General features: G+C 33.6%; 1 protein-coding gene across 4 annotated transcripts in view; it reads left to right on the forward strand.

Moving 5' to 3' along the window:
* LOC133522938 (monocarboxylate transporter 10-like) overlaps nucleotides 1-16,687 on the forward strand; it is a 231,998-nt gene that overhangs the window by 137,824 nt on the left and 77,487 nt on the right. The window lies entirely within an intron of this gene.

Consider the following 16,687-nt stretch of genomic DNA (forward strand, 5'->3'; position numbering starts at 1 on the left):
TTATTTTAACAAAACATACATTTTTAATTTTACCGAGGTAACACTTAAAAAAAATCGCAATGTCATGTGAAACGCACAAGCGATTCAGAAATAATAAATTAATGGTCAACAAGAAATGTAACTACATAGGTACCTAAAAAGCTCTACGAGTACATGAGCAAAACTCGACAAACCTTGAGAAGGATTAGAATTGATTTGACGCTACTTTTTATAAAAATTGATATTAAATCATTTCAACGTTTGTATACAGTACGTTCGTTTCCACATAAACCTATTATGTTTATATTAAGTAGGTACTAAATCAAGTAATTTATAGAAGAGATAAACATAAAGGTTATTTGCTTATTTAACTTCATACAAACTAATAGGTAGTAAGTAATGTGCGAAGACTATAAAGAATTGATGCCGATATCCTCTGCATGGCCATGTCATGTGTCGATTTGCCATAGACCAATTAGTGAATCCGTAATTCTACTACCAGGGACTTAAAGACTAGACGATTTTGAGTTTACAAAGTTTTTTTTTTTTTTAATATATCACAAACTATGTATACCCATTGAAGTTACTTCTCGAACTCAGGAACGATAATGATAATCACTAAACAATTTTTGGTCCACATCATGTAAGTAATAGATAACTTCATATAAATTATAAAAAAAAAAAACCCTAACGCAATAAAATAAAAAAACGCACCCAAATCGGTTTATACGTTTAAGAGCTACGGTGTCACAGATAAATACACACACATAGCGGTCAAACTTACACCACCCCTTTTTCTGCGTTGGGGGTAAAAAAGTTAAATCAATCCTTGAAATTATAGTCCCAAAATCAAGAGGCACCTTGTATCTCAAGTCAAGTTCAGTTTGGGCAAAGGGGGCCTAAGTGATAAGTCCAATTTATACGTGCCCCTTATACCCATGTAGAGGAATTGGCCCTTGGAAAGTTAACCGAGCGCGTACCAATCTTAATTGTAGGTAAAGGTCACTAGTATTTCTACAACTGAACCTTTCCAGTACAAATTAGCCGTACTTTTGTGTAGGATACTGTCGGAGTGTTGAATTTGACTTATAATTATAGGAGATAAAAAAAAACTGTTCACCGATATATTTACTTCGCCCTACAAGCGCAAAAGCTCTTACAATAATTTCAAATAATGAAGCGTACAAATAATAAGGATCGCCAGCCAAAATGATACAAACGGGCAAGCATAAGCAGGATTAAGTACAAAAAATGTAACCTAATACCAAGTTTTTGTCTCAGTATCGATTCAATTGTAAAATATGAGTCTTTTAAGAGTTGGTAAATGTCTACGAGTTTGATTTGTGAGTTTTGATTTTCGAATTACGAAATAGTTATTTGTACAACAAGAGAGCAAAGTTTGATATTTCTTCGAGTGCTTGTTTTGAGTCCCGTGCAAGCGAAAGATTCTATAGAATCTTGAGCGTAGTAAGGGACTCAAAAGCGCACGAGATGTAAATAACTTTGATCTCGTGTAGTACCTACACAAAATTTTTCATTTCAGTCAGCCATCAAAAAATACAACCTGAAAAAATTTATTCCAGACTGACGGATCACTATTTCACTCATGTTTTCTGAAGGTATTCTAACAATTAACTTTAATTACCGCAATAAAACAAAACGAAAGAAATTTCAATAAAATAATACGAAAATAATGAATTAACGAACATCAATTGACAGTTCAATCGACAACTTTTTTTTTTGTAAAAAAAAACTTTGTAAGATACGGTCCGAATTGCGGATACTACTATTTGTCAACTATAGTAGAGATCGTTAAAAGTAGTTAAGTAGAATTATTTACTGCATAACTATTGCGTAAATTTGTATAGGTTCATTGTTTTGATTGTATAATAAAATACGTAAAATATGGTGTTTTTATTAAATTTTAAACTTTTATTCAATTAATTAATTATTACGAATGAAGACTCGTAGGGTGTTTTGGAACGATGCGGTCTGACTTATTTCAGGTCCGTCAATATACCGTTGAATTAAGTATGCACTTTTTTTGTCTCTTTCTTTTTGCTAATGACGTGAAAGGGATAAAGACAATACAATCCAAATATTTCGAACTTGTATTAGGCCCCGCACGTTGAAATGACATTCGAATCTAAAGGTCACTAGAATGTTATTTTGTCTCACTCGGTGAGCAAAATGCGATTTTGCTCACTGTTTTTAAGCAGCAAATTACCCTTGTTCGAGCTGCTGACGTGAAAAAAGAATACCGTCCTCATTGCTCTTTTTGTTTCCCGTGTTTAATAAATCCCGTAAGTAAAAGGTGACATTAAATGTGTGTATGTTAAATAATCTGGTATGTTTTATGTAAAATAAACAAAAGACAGCAGGCGTACATATTAATCATTTGTTTTTTGGCTCGTTTGCCATCGCGAGTCGTATACCAATACCAATTAAGGAATTAATTTTTCGACGATACAATATGTAATCTTTAAATCACGTCTCGTCGATTTTCGCATTGAGAATACATCGAAATATCTCAATCTTGTATTGCAAGCCCAAACCGACCAGTTAATATTTATACAATATATATGTTGACTCCGTCTACGTGATAAATCAACAATTACCTATACAAACATGTTGTATACATACGCACGTACTTACTAGTACTAATAACGTAATTCATAGTTATTTAAAAAGTTAACCAAATTCGCCAGGGGTTTAAGCATAGTTTAATTTAGTTTAGTTTATTTATTTGGTTTAGTTTAGTTTATAAGGGCAGGAGGAAGAAGAGAGTTTATTTATTTGGTCGTTCATCGATCTCCAATAATTTGGCATGCAAACATATAATTATAAAATATTAACAATAATAATCAAAAAACAAAGCAAATTAAAAATTACCGTCAAATTAAAAACTAAGAAACCAATTAAAAACAGAAAACTAAAAAATGTCAAACTAAATATGTAGTGGGTACCTCACAAAATTTAGTTACTTTTATTTAAACTCGTTAAAAAGGCTGCTCGTTAAGTACCTAAACAGCCTTAATTTTTTTCTGTCTTAGTCTTAAACCATTATTTAAAATGTAACAAAATATACCTATGGCTTTTATTAAAAACCATATTTGTATTCGTAAATTATCCCGAGACCAAAGACCGATATAATTGTTATTATTTACCAAGACCAAGTAAAACCATTCGTCAAAACATCCGAGTCCGTGGGAAAAAAACTAGTATTATACACCGTTATTGGCAATACGTTATTATTCGATAGCCAACATTGCAAATTTATGAGAAAATAAACGGAAACAGTTCGAGTTTTAATACAAAGTAGTTAGTGAAACTAGTTTCTGTTTAGCTCATGCGGGCATCGTCTATTAAAGACAAGCGTGCAATCAGTTTGATTGCTTTTGAATAACAATAACGAAATGGTACTGCAACATATATTATTTTAACAGTTATAGAATATGAACTACCACAATCAGTTTTTTATTGAATACACTGCCAGACAAAAAACGGCGCACTACGCCAGAAACCGGTGGTCTATAGCTGCGTACAAAACAACCCGCCCAGCGGGTTGTCCGGCATCTGAACAAAGTTCACGAGCGCCCACCAGGCGGGTTCCTGGCAGTGAATGTGATATAGCGAAAATAACCTTTTGAAATAAATAAAAAAATGCTGTCAACGTCAACATTTATTTATAAGAAAATTTAAGGGTTTTTCTTACATTATAAAAAACATACTAATTACGTGGGAATTCTCTACCAGGAATTTGATAAATTATTTCCAATATCTGCTTTATTGAACCGTTCTCGCAAACTTAAATTATCTAAACAGTTTTTTTTACGTTTTTTAACTTTTGTTCATGTTTCTGAAGTCACTCTGTATTATGTGACACTTCAGTTCAAAGAAAAAACGAATGCCTTATTGAATGATTTAATCTCCATATTCCTTCAGCGGTCTACAGGAGAAAATCTCACTTTCTAAAGTTAGTACATTGTTACTGTTTTGACATTTATAGTTAAATGTTTATCCTTTCACAACAATAAAGGACAACAAAAAATCTGTCGGCGTCGCAGTTGAAAGATGGCGGAGACAAGCGACGAGAAATGAACTATTACGAGAGAGATAATTAGCTTTGTTACCGCTGCTACGAATTCTTGCTAAACTATCTCTTTCTTAAAAAAACCGTAAAACAGTTGTCGCTTACGCCTAAAATGCCCGCATTTATATTAGAGACTTTTAAATAAGGTCGTAAGCGACACTTGGCCTAAGATCTCGTTTTAAGTGGATGAACACAATTAGCCACTGGACGGCCGGAATGTTTCATTTTAACGGAAATATCTGAGCTACTTCAGGCATTTCTGCGTGTAGGGCTGATGAAAGTATGTAACTAAATGTTTCTTCTTCTGACATTAAATTAATTAATCTAACTGAACAAGAAAAAACATTAAGGTATTTTCGTATATGTCACCTCTTTCAAAGTTACAGAAAAATTGACACCCTCGCCATAAAAACAAATCATACGTTACAAACACCTTTAAAAAATTAACACCTCTATAAATAAATAAAATAAATAAATATTATAGGACATTATTACACAAATTGATTAAGTCCCACAGTAAGCTCAATAAGGCTTGTGTTGAGGGTATTTAGACAACGATATCTATAATATCAAAATATTTATAAAATACTTAAATACATAGAAAACACCCATGACTCAGGAACAAGTATCCATACTCATCACTCGAATAAATGCCCTTACCAGGATTTGAACCCGGGACCATCAGCTTCGTAGGCAGGGTCACTACCCACTAGGCCAAACCGGTCGTCAATTTTTTTCTCTATAGGTACATAATATTATGAATCCTTATCTTTTAAAGTCATAACCATAACTCAGTAGTCAGGTAGAAATACATAGTTCTAAAATACTGTTCTTCTAAAAGATCCCTTTGTAGCATTACCATTTTTATACTATGCCTTATTGCTTCCAGACTTTCGTGAGTCTTATGTAACAGCGGATGGCTTTTAGCCGTACTCCTTTTATTTCCAACCCTAACACAATATAATTCCCTCGTGTTTCATACACGAAAACGGAAACTGCAAAGGTTGAACTTCTCATCTGGGAATTTAAATCCTGCATTTACATAAGATCATATTCAGCGCACATATTTAAATCGAGCTAAAAGAAAACCTCATACGAAAACTGCTGCGAATACGTTTGTTGAATTTTCTATTAGTTGCAAACCATAGATTACATGTGATAGATTCAGTATTAATAATAACGGATTACCTTATAAATGTGGATATCCAGAACAAATGGGCGTTTGAGAGGGCGTTGGAGAGTAGCTATTGAGCCCAGATCTGTCTTTTATTTACTTTTCATTTTAACGTGATCCGTGTCCACTAAAATGACAATTTTCGAAAATATTGGACGTGCGCTTGCGACGTCATTTTGTCTATCCCTGGAACTCAATTATTGTATCAATTCTTTCTCGATTTCGCCGGTTGTGTGGAATCACCTTACTGTACATATTCTCTCACAAATAACATATATTTGTATAAGAGTGCCTATGCGTGGTAAACGCGAGTCATCTGATACGCTCGATCTGGCGGGTAAGTGATGGCAAACGGATTCGTTGTCAACAAAAAGGCGTGAGCCAAACCGTTCAAAGGCTACTCAAAACTTTTTTGTGAACTAGAGCAAAGTTGGGAATATGTGGGAAAAGCATGAATAGGCAATTCCGGGCATTTCGGATCACGTACTGTCCTCTGGGTCCCGGCCAAACGGAGACACATAACTTTCATTTGATGCTCTTTTCATGAAAACTTTTTTGTAAACGGCGAAAAAATTGAAAACACGGCAAAGTTTTTTTTGAAACAGCGCATTAAGGGCTAAAGTTGTACAATTGTTGGCTTTTATTTAGCCGATTAATGATGTTACAACTACGATATTTTGTAACTTATTACTCCGGTATTATCGTACTTAGAATGAGTTTGAGTGGTTTTTGCCTTTGTGACTGAATATTTCCAACATTTGTTTGAAGTTCTATGAAAGGTTTTTATTAGTTGGATTCGTAAGAGATTTATTTGCTACCGTAAATCGTAGGAATATCTAGTACGTGGATTGGGGTTAGTTTGATCAATTTCAAAATTAATATGTAATTATCTCCCCGAATATGGAATCAAAAAAAATTAAAAAAAATGACAATATCGGTTTTTGCTTCTATATCGATTTCACTAATAATTTATTTTTTATGTATCTTTTGAAATAAAATAAAAAAGTGGTGATCAACTTTAAACTAAACTTGGGGTTACTTTGATACCCCCCTTTTTTTGACAGAATCTGATAGTAACCCCTATAGAGAGTAAACATCACAACATAAAAAAAAATCCGTTCGCAGGTTTAGGATTTTTGTGCATTTGGGGGGGTTACTTTGACAAATAAAAACAAGGACAGTTTAAGAAAAATCAACTTTATTTCAAAACAGTCTCATATTTTAGTTATTTATGTTTAGAAGCATAATTATTGAACAATAAAAGTTATCAAACTTTACCAACAATATGTAATCGACAACATCATGATGTTCGAATGCTTGGCGTATCGAAAACCTGCCTTCAACCTCTTCTGTCACAGGTTTAAAACTTTTTCAGAGTAGTTCTGATATGCTCGGGAACCTAATCGTTTTTTAAATGTTCGAGGCATTATTCTAAAACAATAAAACAAAAATCAGTTAGGAAACCATTAATTAACGAAATAATCTAAAAAAAACTATATTTGGCGGGGTGTCATTGATCAGTGATCAAAGTAAACCCTTATAAGCAATCAATGACACCCCATGCCACAAAATCCGAAAAAATACAAATGGCCGCCATAATTATGGTTTGCAACAAGATTTCATTTTATAGGCCGTTACATGCCTGATTCAATGAATTACATCAAATTTATGTATTTACTATATAGAACACTGTACATTAGAAGTTATACAGGCTATTAAAAGTACACAAAACTAATACTTACATATTTTATTTTATTTCTCATCGATCGACATGGTTTATCCCTCGGACACAAATCACAAACTGGCAGTGATGTTCAATCTTGCCAACCGTAAAAAAAATATCCAAAGAATGCATTCAACAAGCGTAATATTTGGGTTTGAACTTGAGGTAAAGTTTTTATCAAAGTAAACCCAGAAATTAAAGTAACCCCAATCCACGGTACTAAGGTATGAGTAGCCAATTAAGTTACTCTGACTGAATAATTTCCCGCTAACGGATCATTTGCCGAATGGTACGGCCATGGAATTTAATTTCAGTACCATTTTGTACTTTGTCACAGTGACAATATATGAGGTAGCGACTTTGATATTGATTGTCACTGTAACAAGGTACGAAATGGTATGGAAATTAAATGATTTTACTTTTACTTAACCTATACCTATAATGATTTATGTAAACCGCCACAGAAAAGTGTCTATCTCAACCTAAACCCTAAACTAGGGGTGTTCACTTGTAGGCAACTAATAGCCACACTTCTTTTACTTCTCGAAAAGGAGCCCCGGTAACATGGAATTATTAATGAAAGAATAAGATATAATGCGATATCTCGCATTTACTAAAAACGATGCAATCGCTACCTAAACTGCAATTTATAGCAAGCCATTAAAAGTATTAAAACCAGAAACACCAAAAACACTCTTGAACTGGCGAATAAATGACATGTCCATTTGTTTGCTTAAAGAAACAAGTTTCTCCACCTCCTGTTTAGGGGAATGCACCATTAACTGCGATATTACCGATAAAGTAGTCAGAACCGCCAAAATATTCCGGAATCGACAAATAAATGAGATACGAAATTATCTCAAAGGAACTATCGTGAAATCTGACGCGTTCCTTTATCCACTGTTTAGGGCAATGGAGCATCAACGCGAATTTACCGACAAAGTAGTCAGAATAACCGAAATATTTTGGAATTGACAAATAAATAAGATACGCAGTTATCTCAAAGAAACTACCGTGAAATGTGACTCGTTCCCTTACCTCATGTTTAAGGCAATGGAGCATCAACTGGCAATTTACCGACAAAGTATTCAGAAACACCAAAACATTATAGAATTAACAAATAAATAATATACGCAGTTATCTCAAGGGAACTACCGTGAAATGTGACGCGTTCCTCCACCTCCTGTTTAGGGCAACGGAGCATTAACTGCGAAGTTACCGACGCGGCGATAAAGATAAAACAAACTCAACATACCACGCGCTGCATTGATACGATCACTGGAGTTCTTGCGAGGGTTTTTCTCAGCTCACAAGTAGGTTGTCTCATATATATAATATTCCGATGATTTTGACGACCGGTCTGGACAAGTGGGTGACCCTGCCTTTGATGCCGATGGTCCCGGGTTCGAATCCCGACAAGGGCATTTATTTGTATTTATCTATATAAGTTTGTAAGTATTTATCGTCGATAATACCCGTGTACAAGCTTTGTTTAGTATTTTAAGTATGAATGTATATTCCGTAAACGCATGCATTCAACGCCGAACAAAGTGTAGCTGCAGTCCTGCTCCTCGGTATGGAGTGAAATATGTCAAGCAATTTTCAACATAAAATACGTGAGTGACCCGTTTTAATATATATTTAATATGTACGTATCTCACAAACATTTTGTTATTACAATCTCTCATATTACAACATTTTCCGTTCCTGATATAAGCCCAAGTAAACGAAGACAGTCACCTGGGAATACCCCACTTCGAATCCATTACATCGGGAATGGTAGCAGTGCCGACATGCAATAAAAAATAACTCATCCCCCGACTATTTATGACAAACTTGCACATAACAATAAATAATCTGTCGTCATTACAGTGAAATAAATTTTATACGCAATAATTATTGCATGCTGTAAATTGAAAGGTGGTCATGCCCGTCGTCTTTTGTTTCGAATAAATCGAAATAAAGCCACGGCATGGATTAATAAGACGTTATAAAGGTTAATCATTTTGTAGTTGTATATGTATACCTACACCTTACCGAAAACCGCAGCCAAATAACGTTAGACCCTACTCATAGTGTGGTATTCCTATCGGTGAGTCAGGTTGCCAGAGCTCAACGAGGGTGCGAAAGTATTAGGCTCGGCAACGCGCATGTAACTCTTCCGGAAATTCAGGCGTACATAGGCTACGGAGACTGCTTACCATCAGGCGGGCCGTGTGTTTGTTTGCCACCGACGTAGTATAAAAAAAATGTGTACCTACATAATATATATGTACCTAATGATATGTACATTGTGTAAGCAAGCAGGTCTGTTGAATCTAGTTAAATAAAATATAGGAAAGTAACGTAAAATTGCAGTTTTTATATTGAATTTTCTGTACACATTTTAGAATGTGTTGTCAAGAGTCAATGGCATAAAAGAAATCACTCTGAAACTAGACTACATTTGCAGACTAAGCAAAACTGTAAAATATTAAAGTTGGCTAGATAGAAAAAATACGCTGATGATTGATGATACATGTCTAATTTTCATTTAATTTGATTTGTATATATCGTTATTCTGCATACTATAGCCGTATAATTTTAGTATTAAATAGCTAGTGATATAGCCAAGGGATTAAAATTTTGGTCAAAAAGGGAGGGAAATTTTGGTCTTGCCCCGCCACTGATAAGACAAATTCCATTTGAAATGAGCCCCAGGTAATCCAAATTAAAATACAACAACTTGGCCTATGAGCATAGCTCGAAGTTTTATAAATTTCATACCAGAACAGCGCTTTATTTTTCCGTTAACGATAAAACCGAAATTCCAAAGAATTTCGGAGTAATTTACATTAAATTTGGTATTGGAAATACTGTGGAACTCTGAAATTCGCAAGTTTCCAATTCTTGTCAAGGTCTATTACTGGATCAAGCGGGTTATAGCGATCATAAATGACATTACATTTAATAGGTTTCGCTCGTTTAGTATCTATGAGTTCACTCAATTTAATGTTAAGTGTGACTTTGCATTAAACTTCTAAATGAAATAAAATATGCTTTAAATTTTCAAGTAGAAATGTTTTTATTAAAGCAACTTTTAAGCACGAACGAATATTGAACCGCGACGAAAAATTTGCCAACCTTTCTTGATCTTTTTCGTTGATTATTTTACCTTTACTAATTCAACACCATTTTATACCGTTAAATATTTTCTAATCAAAGTTTTCAAGTTTAATTCAGTAGGCGTTCCTTATTAAAACAACACCAATAACGTTTTAATATGTCCATTGTGAACGACACAAAAACATCATAATAAATATCATCATCCAATGCGCGAATCCTCAATAACGGCGTCCACTCGCCAAATAAATTGGTCGCGTGTGCATTTTTATCTGGCAGATTATAAACTCGGAATATATATGCGACACGCAAAAAAAGAAGTTGACGCATGCCGTGTTCGCAGCTTTCCTTTTGATAAAACACTTGATTCAATGAAGTGATGTATTTTCGTATGCATTTTGTTCTCGTATGAGATTTTGTTTATTTTAAATAAAATAAAAAAGCACAGCGTTTTCTACGTTTAGTCCCGGCGATATGTGATAGCAATATTGAAAAGGCATAAAGTTATAACAAAACGTTGTGCAAGTACACATGCTGTATAACGTCATGTATGATTTATTATATTTTGGTACTTCCTTAACTGAATAACATAGTACTTAGTTACTTTACGGAAGTAGGTACATTGAAATATTTAGTGGAATATCCATTACTCATTACAAACAATAACATAGTCATCTTACATTGACGTCGTGTTTGAAGAAATAAAATAATCAAGTCTAAATAATTTTAATAAGTTTTTGGCAAAACTTAAATTCTTGGTACAATCTGTTATCGCTGACTGTACTTTTTTTTCCACGGGCAACTAATACTCATCGAGACAATTCTAAAAACCCCCAACACATAATTGCGTTGTTTTATCACAGAGTTCCTATAACTACCTCCTGTCTCCATCATCAGATCAGCTTGATGGTACCATAATATTGTATTTTCACCCGACTAACATATGTATGCAAATTTTCAGCTTCATCGGAAACAGGGAAGTGGGTCAAATTTAACTTGCAAGATTTGTCCCATACATACTAACAGGGCAAGTTAAATAAAAGCTTGTAAAAAGGAAGTTTCTAAACGGTAATATCCCTTAGAAATATGAAGACATTTCGCTTGAACATAATTACATTCGTGTAAGCATGTTACTTATTTCATAGTAAAGCATAATGTAGGGAAGAGTAATGAAGTGGCGTCAAACTTTGGACGTTCAAGAGCTTTAAGATTGATGGCGGAGATTCCGGCGGTACTCCATTTCCGAGCCAGTGGGATTTATTTTTTACTTACTGCGGAAATTTAATTACACCCTTTTGTTACTAGCAGTTTTTTCTAACCGACTTCAAAAAAACAAAAGAAGTTATTACAATTACTTTTTATTTAAATTATTTTCGGTTTTATAGCTATCACACACTTAATATTACACAGTAGTATACAAACACATTATTATAAACTATAACACACTATTATATTAAGAATAAAACCGGCCAAGTGCGTGTCGGACCACGCATGAATGGAGGGTTCTATAAAAAATAATTTTCGTGGAAACTATTTATTAAGCATTTTTTTTTTCACACTTTCTCTGTTGGCTCAGCGACCCAAAGTGAGACTTGGCCTCTGACACAAGACAGCGATACTTTTTATCACACGCTTGGTTGGAGACACTCAATATTTTTGACTTTCAGAGCGATTATTTCAAAAACTGTTCACTAAATCAAAAAAACGTTATTTGCAACCTTAATGTTGTTCTCAAAGACCTATCGAACGATGTGGCATATGTTGATTTTACATGACTTTCTTTCACTTTAGTTTTATGTATGAAGAAAAAATATACAAAATTTATAACTTCCAAACTTAGTAGCGACTTACAATACCTACACCTACATTCCAATATAGTACATAACACAAGCCTTACTGTGGGACATAGTCAATTTGTGTGATAATGTCCTTAAATCATTTTACAGTACATATGGGGCTACTTTATAGCACTAGTGCGAGAAGTAGCATATTACGTTACTGTGTCGAACATTTAAAGGGCCATATGTACTGTAAAACGTTGTACGATACATGTGCGAATAGGTAATTCGCAACTCGTGTCGATTTAAAACACTCCCTTCGGTCGTGTTTTAATTTATCGCCACTCGTTTCGAATTTCCTATTTTTCGCACTTGTATCGTAATGTACTAATTTATACTTTTTTATGATCGAGGAGGCAAACGAGCAAACGGATCACCTGATGGTAAGCGATTACCGCCGCCCATGGACACCTGAGTTTCTGAGTAGAACGAATGTGACATAATACCAACAGATAGACAAACGAACATGACGAAACTATAAAGGTTCCGTTTATAAAAACGGTTCTAAAAACGGAACCACTTCATATGTTTCTTCACATGTCAATATTTTTTTAAATTGTCATGCAACCCTGAAGAAAATATTATAAATGAAAAATATTTATCAGTAGAAGTCTAGTCAAAGTTTTTAATTTCTACTGAGCAGTCAAACTTAACACACTGCACAACAGGATACTTTGTAAATTTTTTTTACGTGTAAGTAAAAGAATAAATAAAGTAGGTAGATTATTAGGTTTTTCTTTGAAGCAATCGACAAAAATATGTAATTTGGTCAGCTAGATCCTGTATAACTTTTTACTAGTTTAGTTGTTATAAAACTTTTTGCTTATCATGTTGTAGGTATATAATGATAATTACCTTCCTTTACTGTTTTTGTTACATATTAATGAAATACATTACTTGTTACTTCTTTCATGTAAACTGTAAATTGTCTGTTTTTATTGAAAAATATACAGAACTTTGACCAAGTATAGAGCACAATTATCTACAGGTTCAGTTCAGATACATACAGTTCAGTTCAGACTTGTTTCTTATACAAGAACAGGTTGTATAAAGCTTATCTTTTTAAAAATGCATCTCACGCATGCATTCAGATCATAATGGGCAGCGGAGCCGACCCAGATGCATGCGTTAACGCATGCATCCCATCATTTGCAATAAATGACAAGTGACACTCGATTTTATACCAAAGACATGGCATTTATCGAAGTATTCAACTTGTTTTAATAAAAAACATAGGCATTTTATGTTGGTACAAATACGGTAAACTAAGAGTATGTTTTACTCGTTTTGCATTATTTATACTTTAAACTATAAAAAAGTAGGTAAACATTATAACGAACACACGTTGTATTTTAACTGTATAGAGAAAAATCGCACCATTAATTAATTATTTCACAAGCCTATATGGAGTTTTCTAGACTTTTTATACTTAAGCAAAAATATTTAACAATAACTCGTAGAATAAAATTTGCTCACTAATTTACTAAAATTGTAATCTTTGTTCGTACCACATACCATACAAAATCTATAAATATACCTATTGATTTGTGTAAAGCAGTCCACAATTCAAAATATTGTCTTTGTAAACAAATAAATAGTGTTGTCTCATAGTGTTGTGTAAAATTTGGCTGTTTAATACATTTTGGCTATCTGACCTTGACATTTTCTATGGGATAGTATTATTTTTGTCACGATTTCGATGTTGGTCCTATAGTAAAAGTTGCTCCGTATGACCTATATTATATGGCCAAAATGTATGAAACAGCCAAATTTGTTTCGCGATTTCGGGGTTGGTCCCATACTAAAAGTTGCTCGGTATGACCTATTCACCCCGTAAATTATTGCAGGTGACTAAATAAACAACCTCTATACGATAGAAAAAGGATTGAATGAAATAATGGCCGCTGAGATATGTCAGGTTCAGTTCCATTTTTATTTTGTCTATGGGCTCTAAACCTGTCGTTTTCAGCGCCCATTAGTTACCCCTAACCATTTCAAATATAACGATTCATTAATACATTTTAATGTCCGTGTTCTAATTAGTACCCCATTCAAATATCAACTTTGTAAACTATTTAGTTAATTAACAGTGCCATTTGACCACACATAAATGTCACTTTTACAAGTAATATTAGTCTTTCTGCGGTTTCACGATGAAATACATTTTTAGAGCAAAATAACTCAAAGGAAAGTTTTTTATTATCTTCTCTTATCTATGTCTTGTGTATCGGCAAGATTATTTACGTAGGTAGTCCACGGCAGACAATGTTTTTGTACCTAAGTATAACAATATAGTTATCAATATTTCATTATCAAAATAACACATAACGACACAATAATTATTGTTGAGAATTAATAATAAAAAGAAAGATAACGTTTTAATCAATTACGTATCATAGGTATAAGAGATTAATAATTAAGTCAATCGGGGTAATGGCGTCACCATTTTTTAATATTTTATATTCTCCTTTAACTCCAAGTTATGAAATATTTAATTATTGTATAGAAATATTCTAACGCGCTGTGCTTCTTATGAGTCTTTACCAAGATAATTTGTGTAGTAACGTTTTTGCTATTCCATAATTAAACGACTTACGGGTTTTTAAAACAAAAAAAATGGGTATTTAGACGTTATTGTCCCTCTCTATATATCTCGCACGCAATAATACATATATCAGTACGTACGTTACGTTACGTAGACGTTAGCGTATATTTATGTCAGTTTTGACACTGTCAGTAACTCGTGGTAAGGGTAGGTTACAAAGTCAGTAAAACACCTCTAATACTGCCATAGACAGAGATGCATAGAAGAAAGGGAGGGAGGCCTTTGCCCAGCAATGGAACACATTACATTAACAAATAATAACAAAATAAACAAATACTTTCACAGATCTGGTAATCAACTAAGCGCTAAGATATATCAGGGTGTTTATTTAGTCACCTGCAATAATTTACGGGGTGAATAGGCCATACTGAGCAACTTTTACTATGGCACCAAACCCGAAATCACAAAAAAATTGGCTGTTTAATACATTTTGGCTGTCTGACCTTGACATTTTCTATGGGATAGTATTTTTTTTTGTCACGATTTCGGGGTTGGTCCCATAGTAAAAGTTGCTCAGTATGACCTGTTCACCCCGTAAATTATTTCAGGTGACTAAATAAACATCCTGTATACGATAGAAAAAGGATTGAATGAAATAATGGCCGCTGAGATATGTCAGGTTCAGTTCCATTTTTATTTTGTCTATGGGCTCTAAACCTGTCGTTTTCCACGCCCATTAGTTACCCCTAACCGTTTCAAATATAACGATTCATTAATACATTTTAATGTCCGTGTTCTAATTAGTACCCCATTCAAACGTACACTTTGTAAACTATTTAGTTAATTAACAGTGCCATTTGATCACACATAAATGTCACTTTTACAAGTAATATTAGACTTTCTGCGGTTTCACGGTGAAATATATTTTTAGAGCAAATCAACTCAAAGGAAAGTTTTCCATTATCTTCTCTTATCTATGTTTTGTGTATCGGCAAGATTATTTACCTAAGTATAACAATATAGTTATCTATAATATCTATATGTCATTATCAAAATAGCGCTTTAATCAATTACGTATCATAGGTATACATAATAGATTAAAAGGTTATTTGCCAAAAGAACTATGTATTAAGTCAATCGGGGTCATGGCGTCCCCATTTTTAAATATTTTATACTCTCCTTTAACTCCTAGTTATGAAATATTTAATTAGTGTATAGAAATATTCTTACGGGCTGTGCTTCTTATGACTCTTTACCAAGAAAATTTGTGTAGTTACGTTTTAGCTATTTCATTATTAAACGATATATGGAGTTTAAAAAAAAACGGGAATTTAGACGCCTTTGTCCCAGTTGTAACAATTGCGTCTTTTTAAAGTCATTCACGATCAATTACGATGAGGCATTCGAAAATTCATGTTACGTGTTTTCAATACAGTATTCTAGAAGATTTAGCCATTACAAGAAGGGATTAAAAACAGTTATTAACCGGTTTGTCTTGAATGCATTGGAATTTTGGCAAAAAAATGTAAGGCATTTTGTTAAAAAATAGCCGGTTTAAGAGTTTGATATACGGTTTATAAAAACTCCAAGTGATATAAAAATTCAAACGAAATCATGTTACATACTTTTAGCCAAAACATGCAATACCTTATTTGAATGGCTCGGTATGTCAAATTTAAAACAGCAGCATAGACTAGTAAATAATAAAAACTCTCAATTCTTGTATACAATTTCATTGCACGTTAATATTGAAGATAGTGCCAACTGGGCGAGGTCTCAAGTCTCAAATCTTTTCATAGGTACCTTCAGCTGACCTAAGCGGTACTTTGACGTTCGCTAGAGAATTAGCGTTGTAATATAATTAAAGAAATTCCCTTTAAATCGTCCTCCAAAACTGCATGGATATAACTGACCTGACACCTCAATGAAGTATCGCTATATTCTTTGATCGAAGAAAGAAGTATCGCTATCTACTAATGATGAAGGACGCATCTTTGTATGAATATCACCGAAACTCATAATTATAATTTGTCTCTGGTAGCAGCCAAATTAAATGTCATCGTGTACTTTAAAAGGCTCTCAACGGAACACGTAATAAAAAGCCAAACACCGAAATTAGTGGTAATAAAAACGTTTTAAAGTGTCCCGACTTCAGGCAGACTGAGGGGCTGAAGGCGATTCCATAATAAACATTTTATTTGTTGCTAAAATTACACACGGACCAATTTAATTG

Source organism: Cydia pomonella, chromosome 11, assembly GCF_033807575.1.
Source record: "Cydia pomonella isolate Wapato2018A chromosome 11, ilCydPomo1, whole genome shotgun sequence".
Classification (NCBI taxonomy): domain Eukaryota; kingdom Metazoa; phylum Arthropoda; class Insecta; order Lepidoptera; family Tortricidae; genus Cydia; species Cydia pomonella.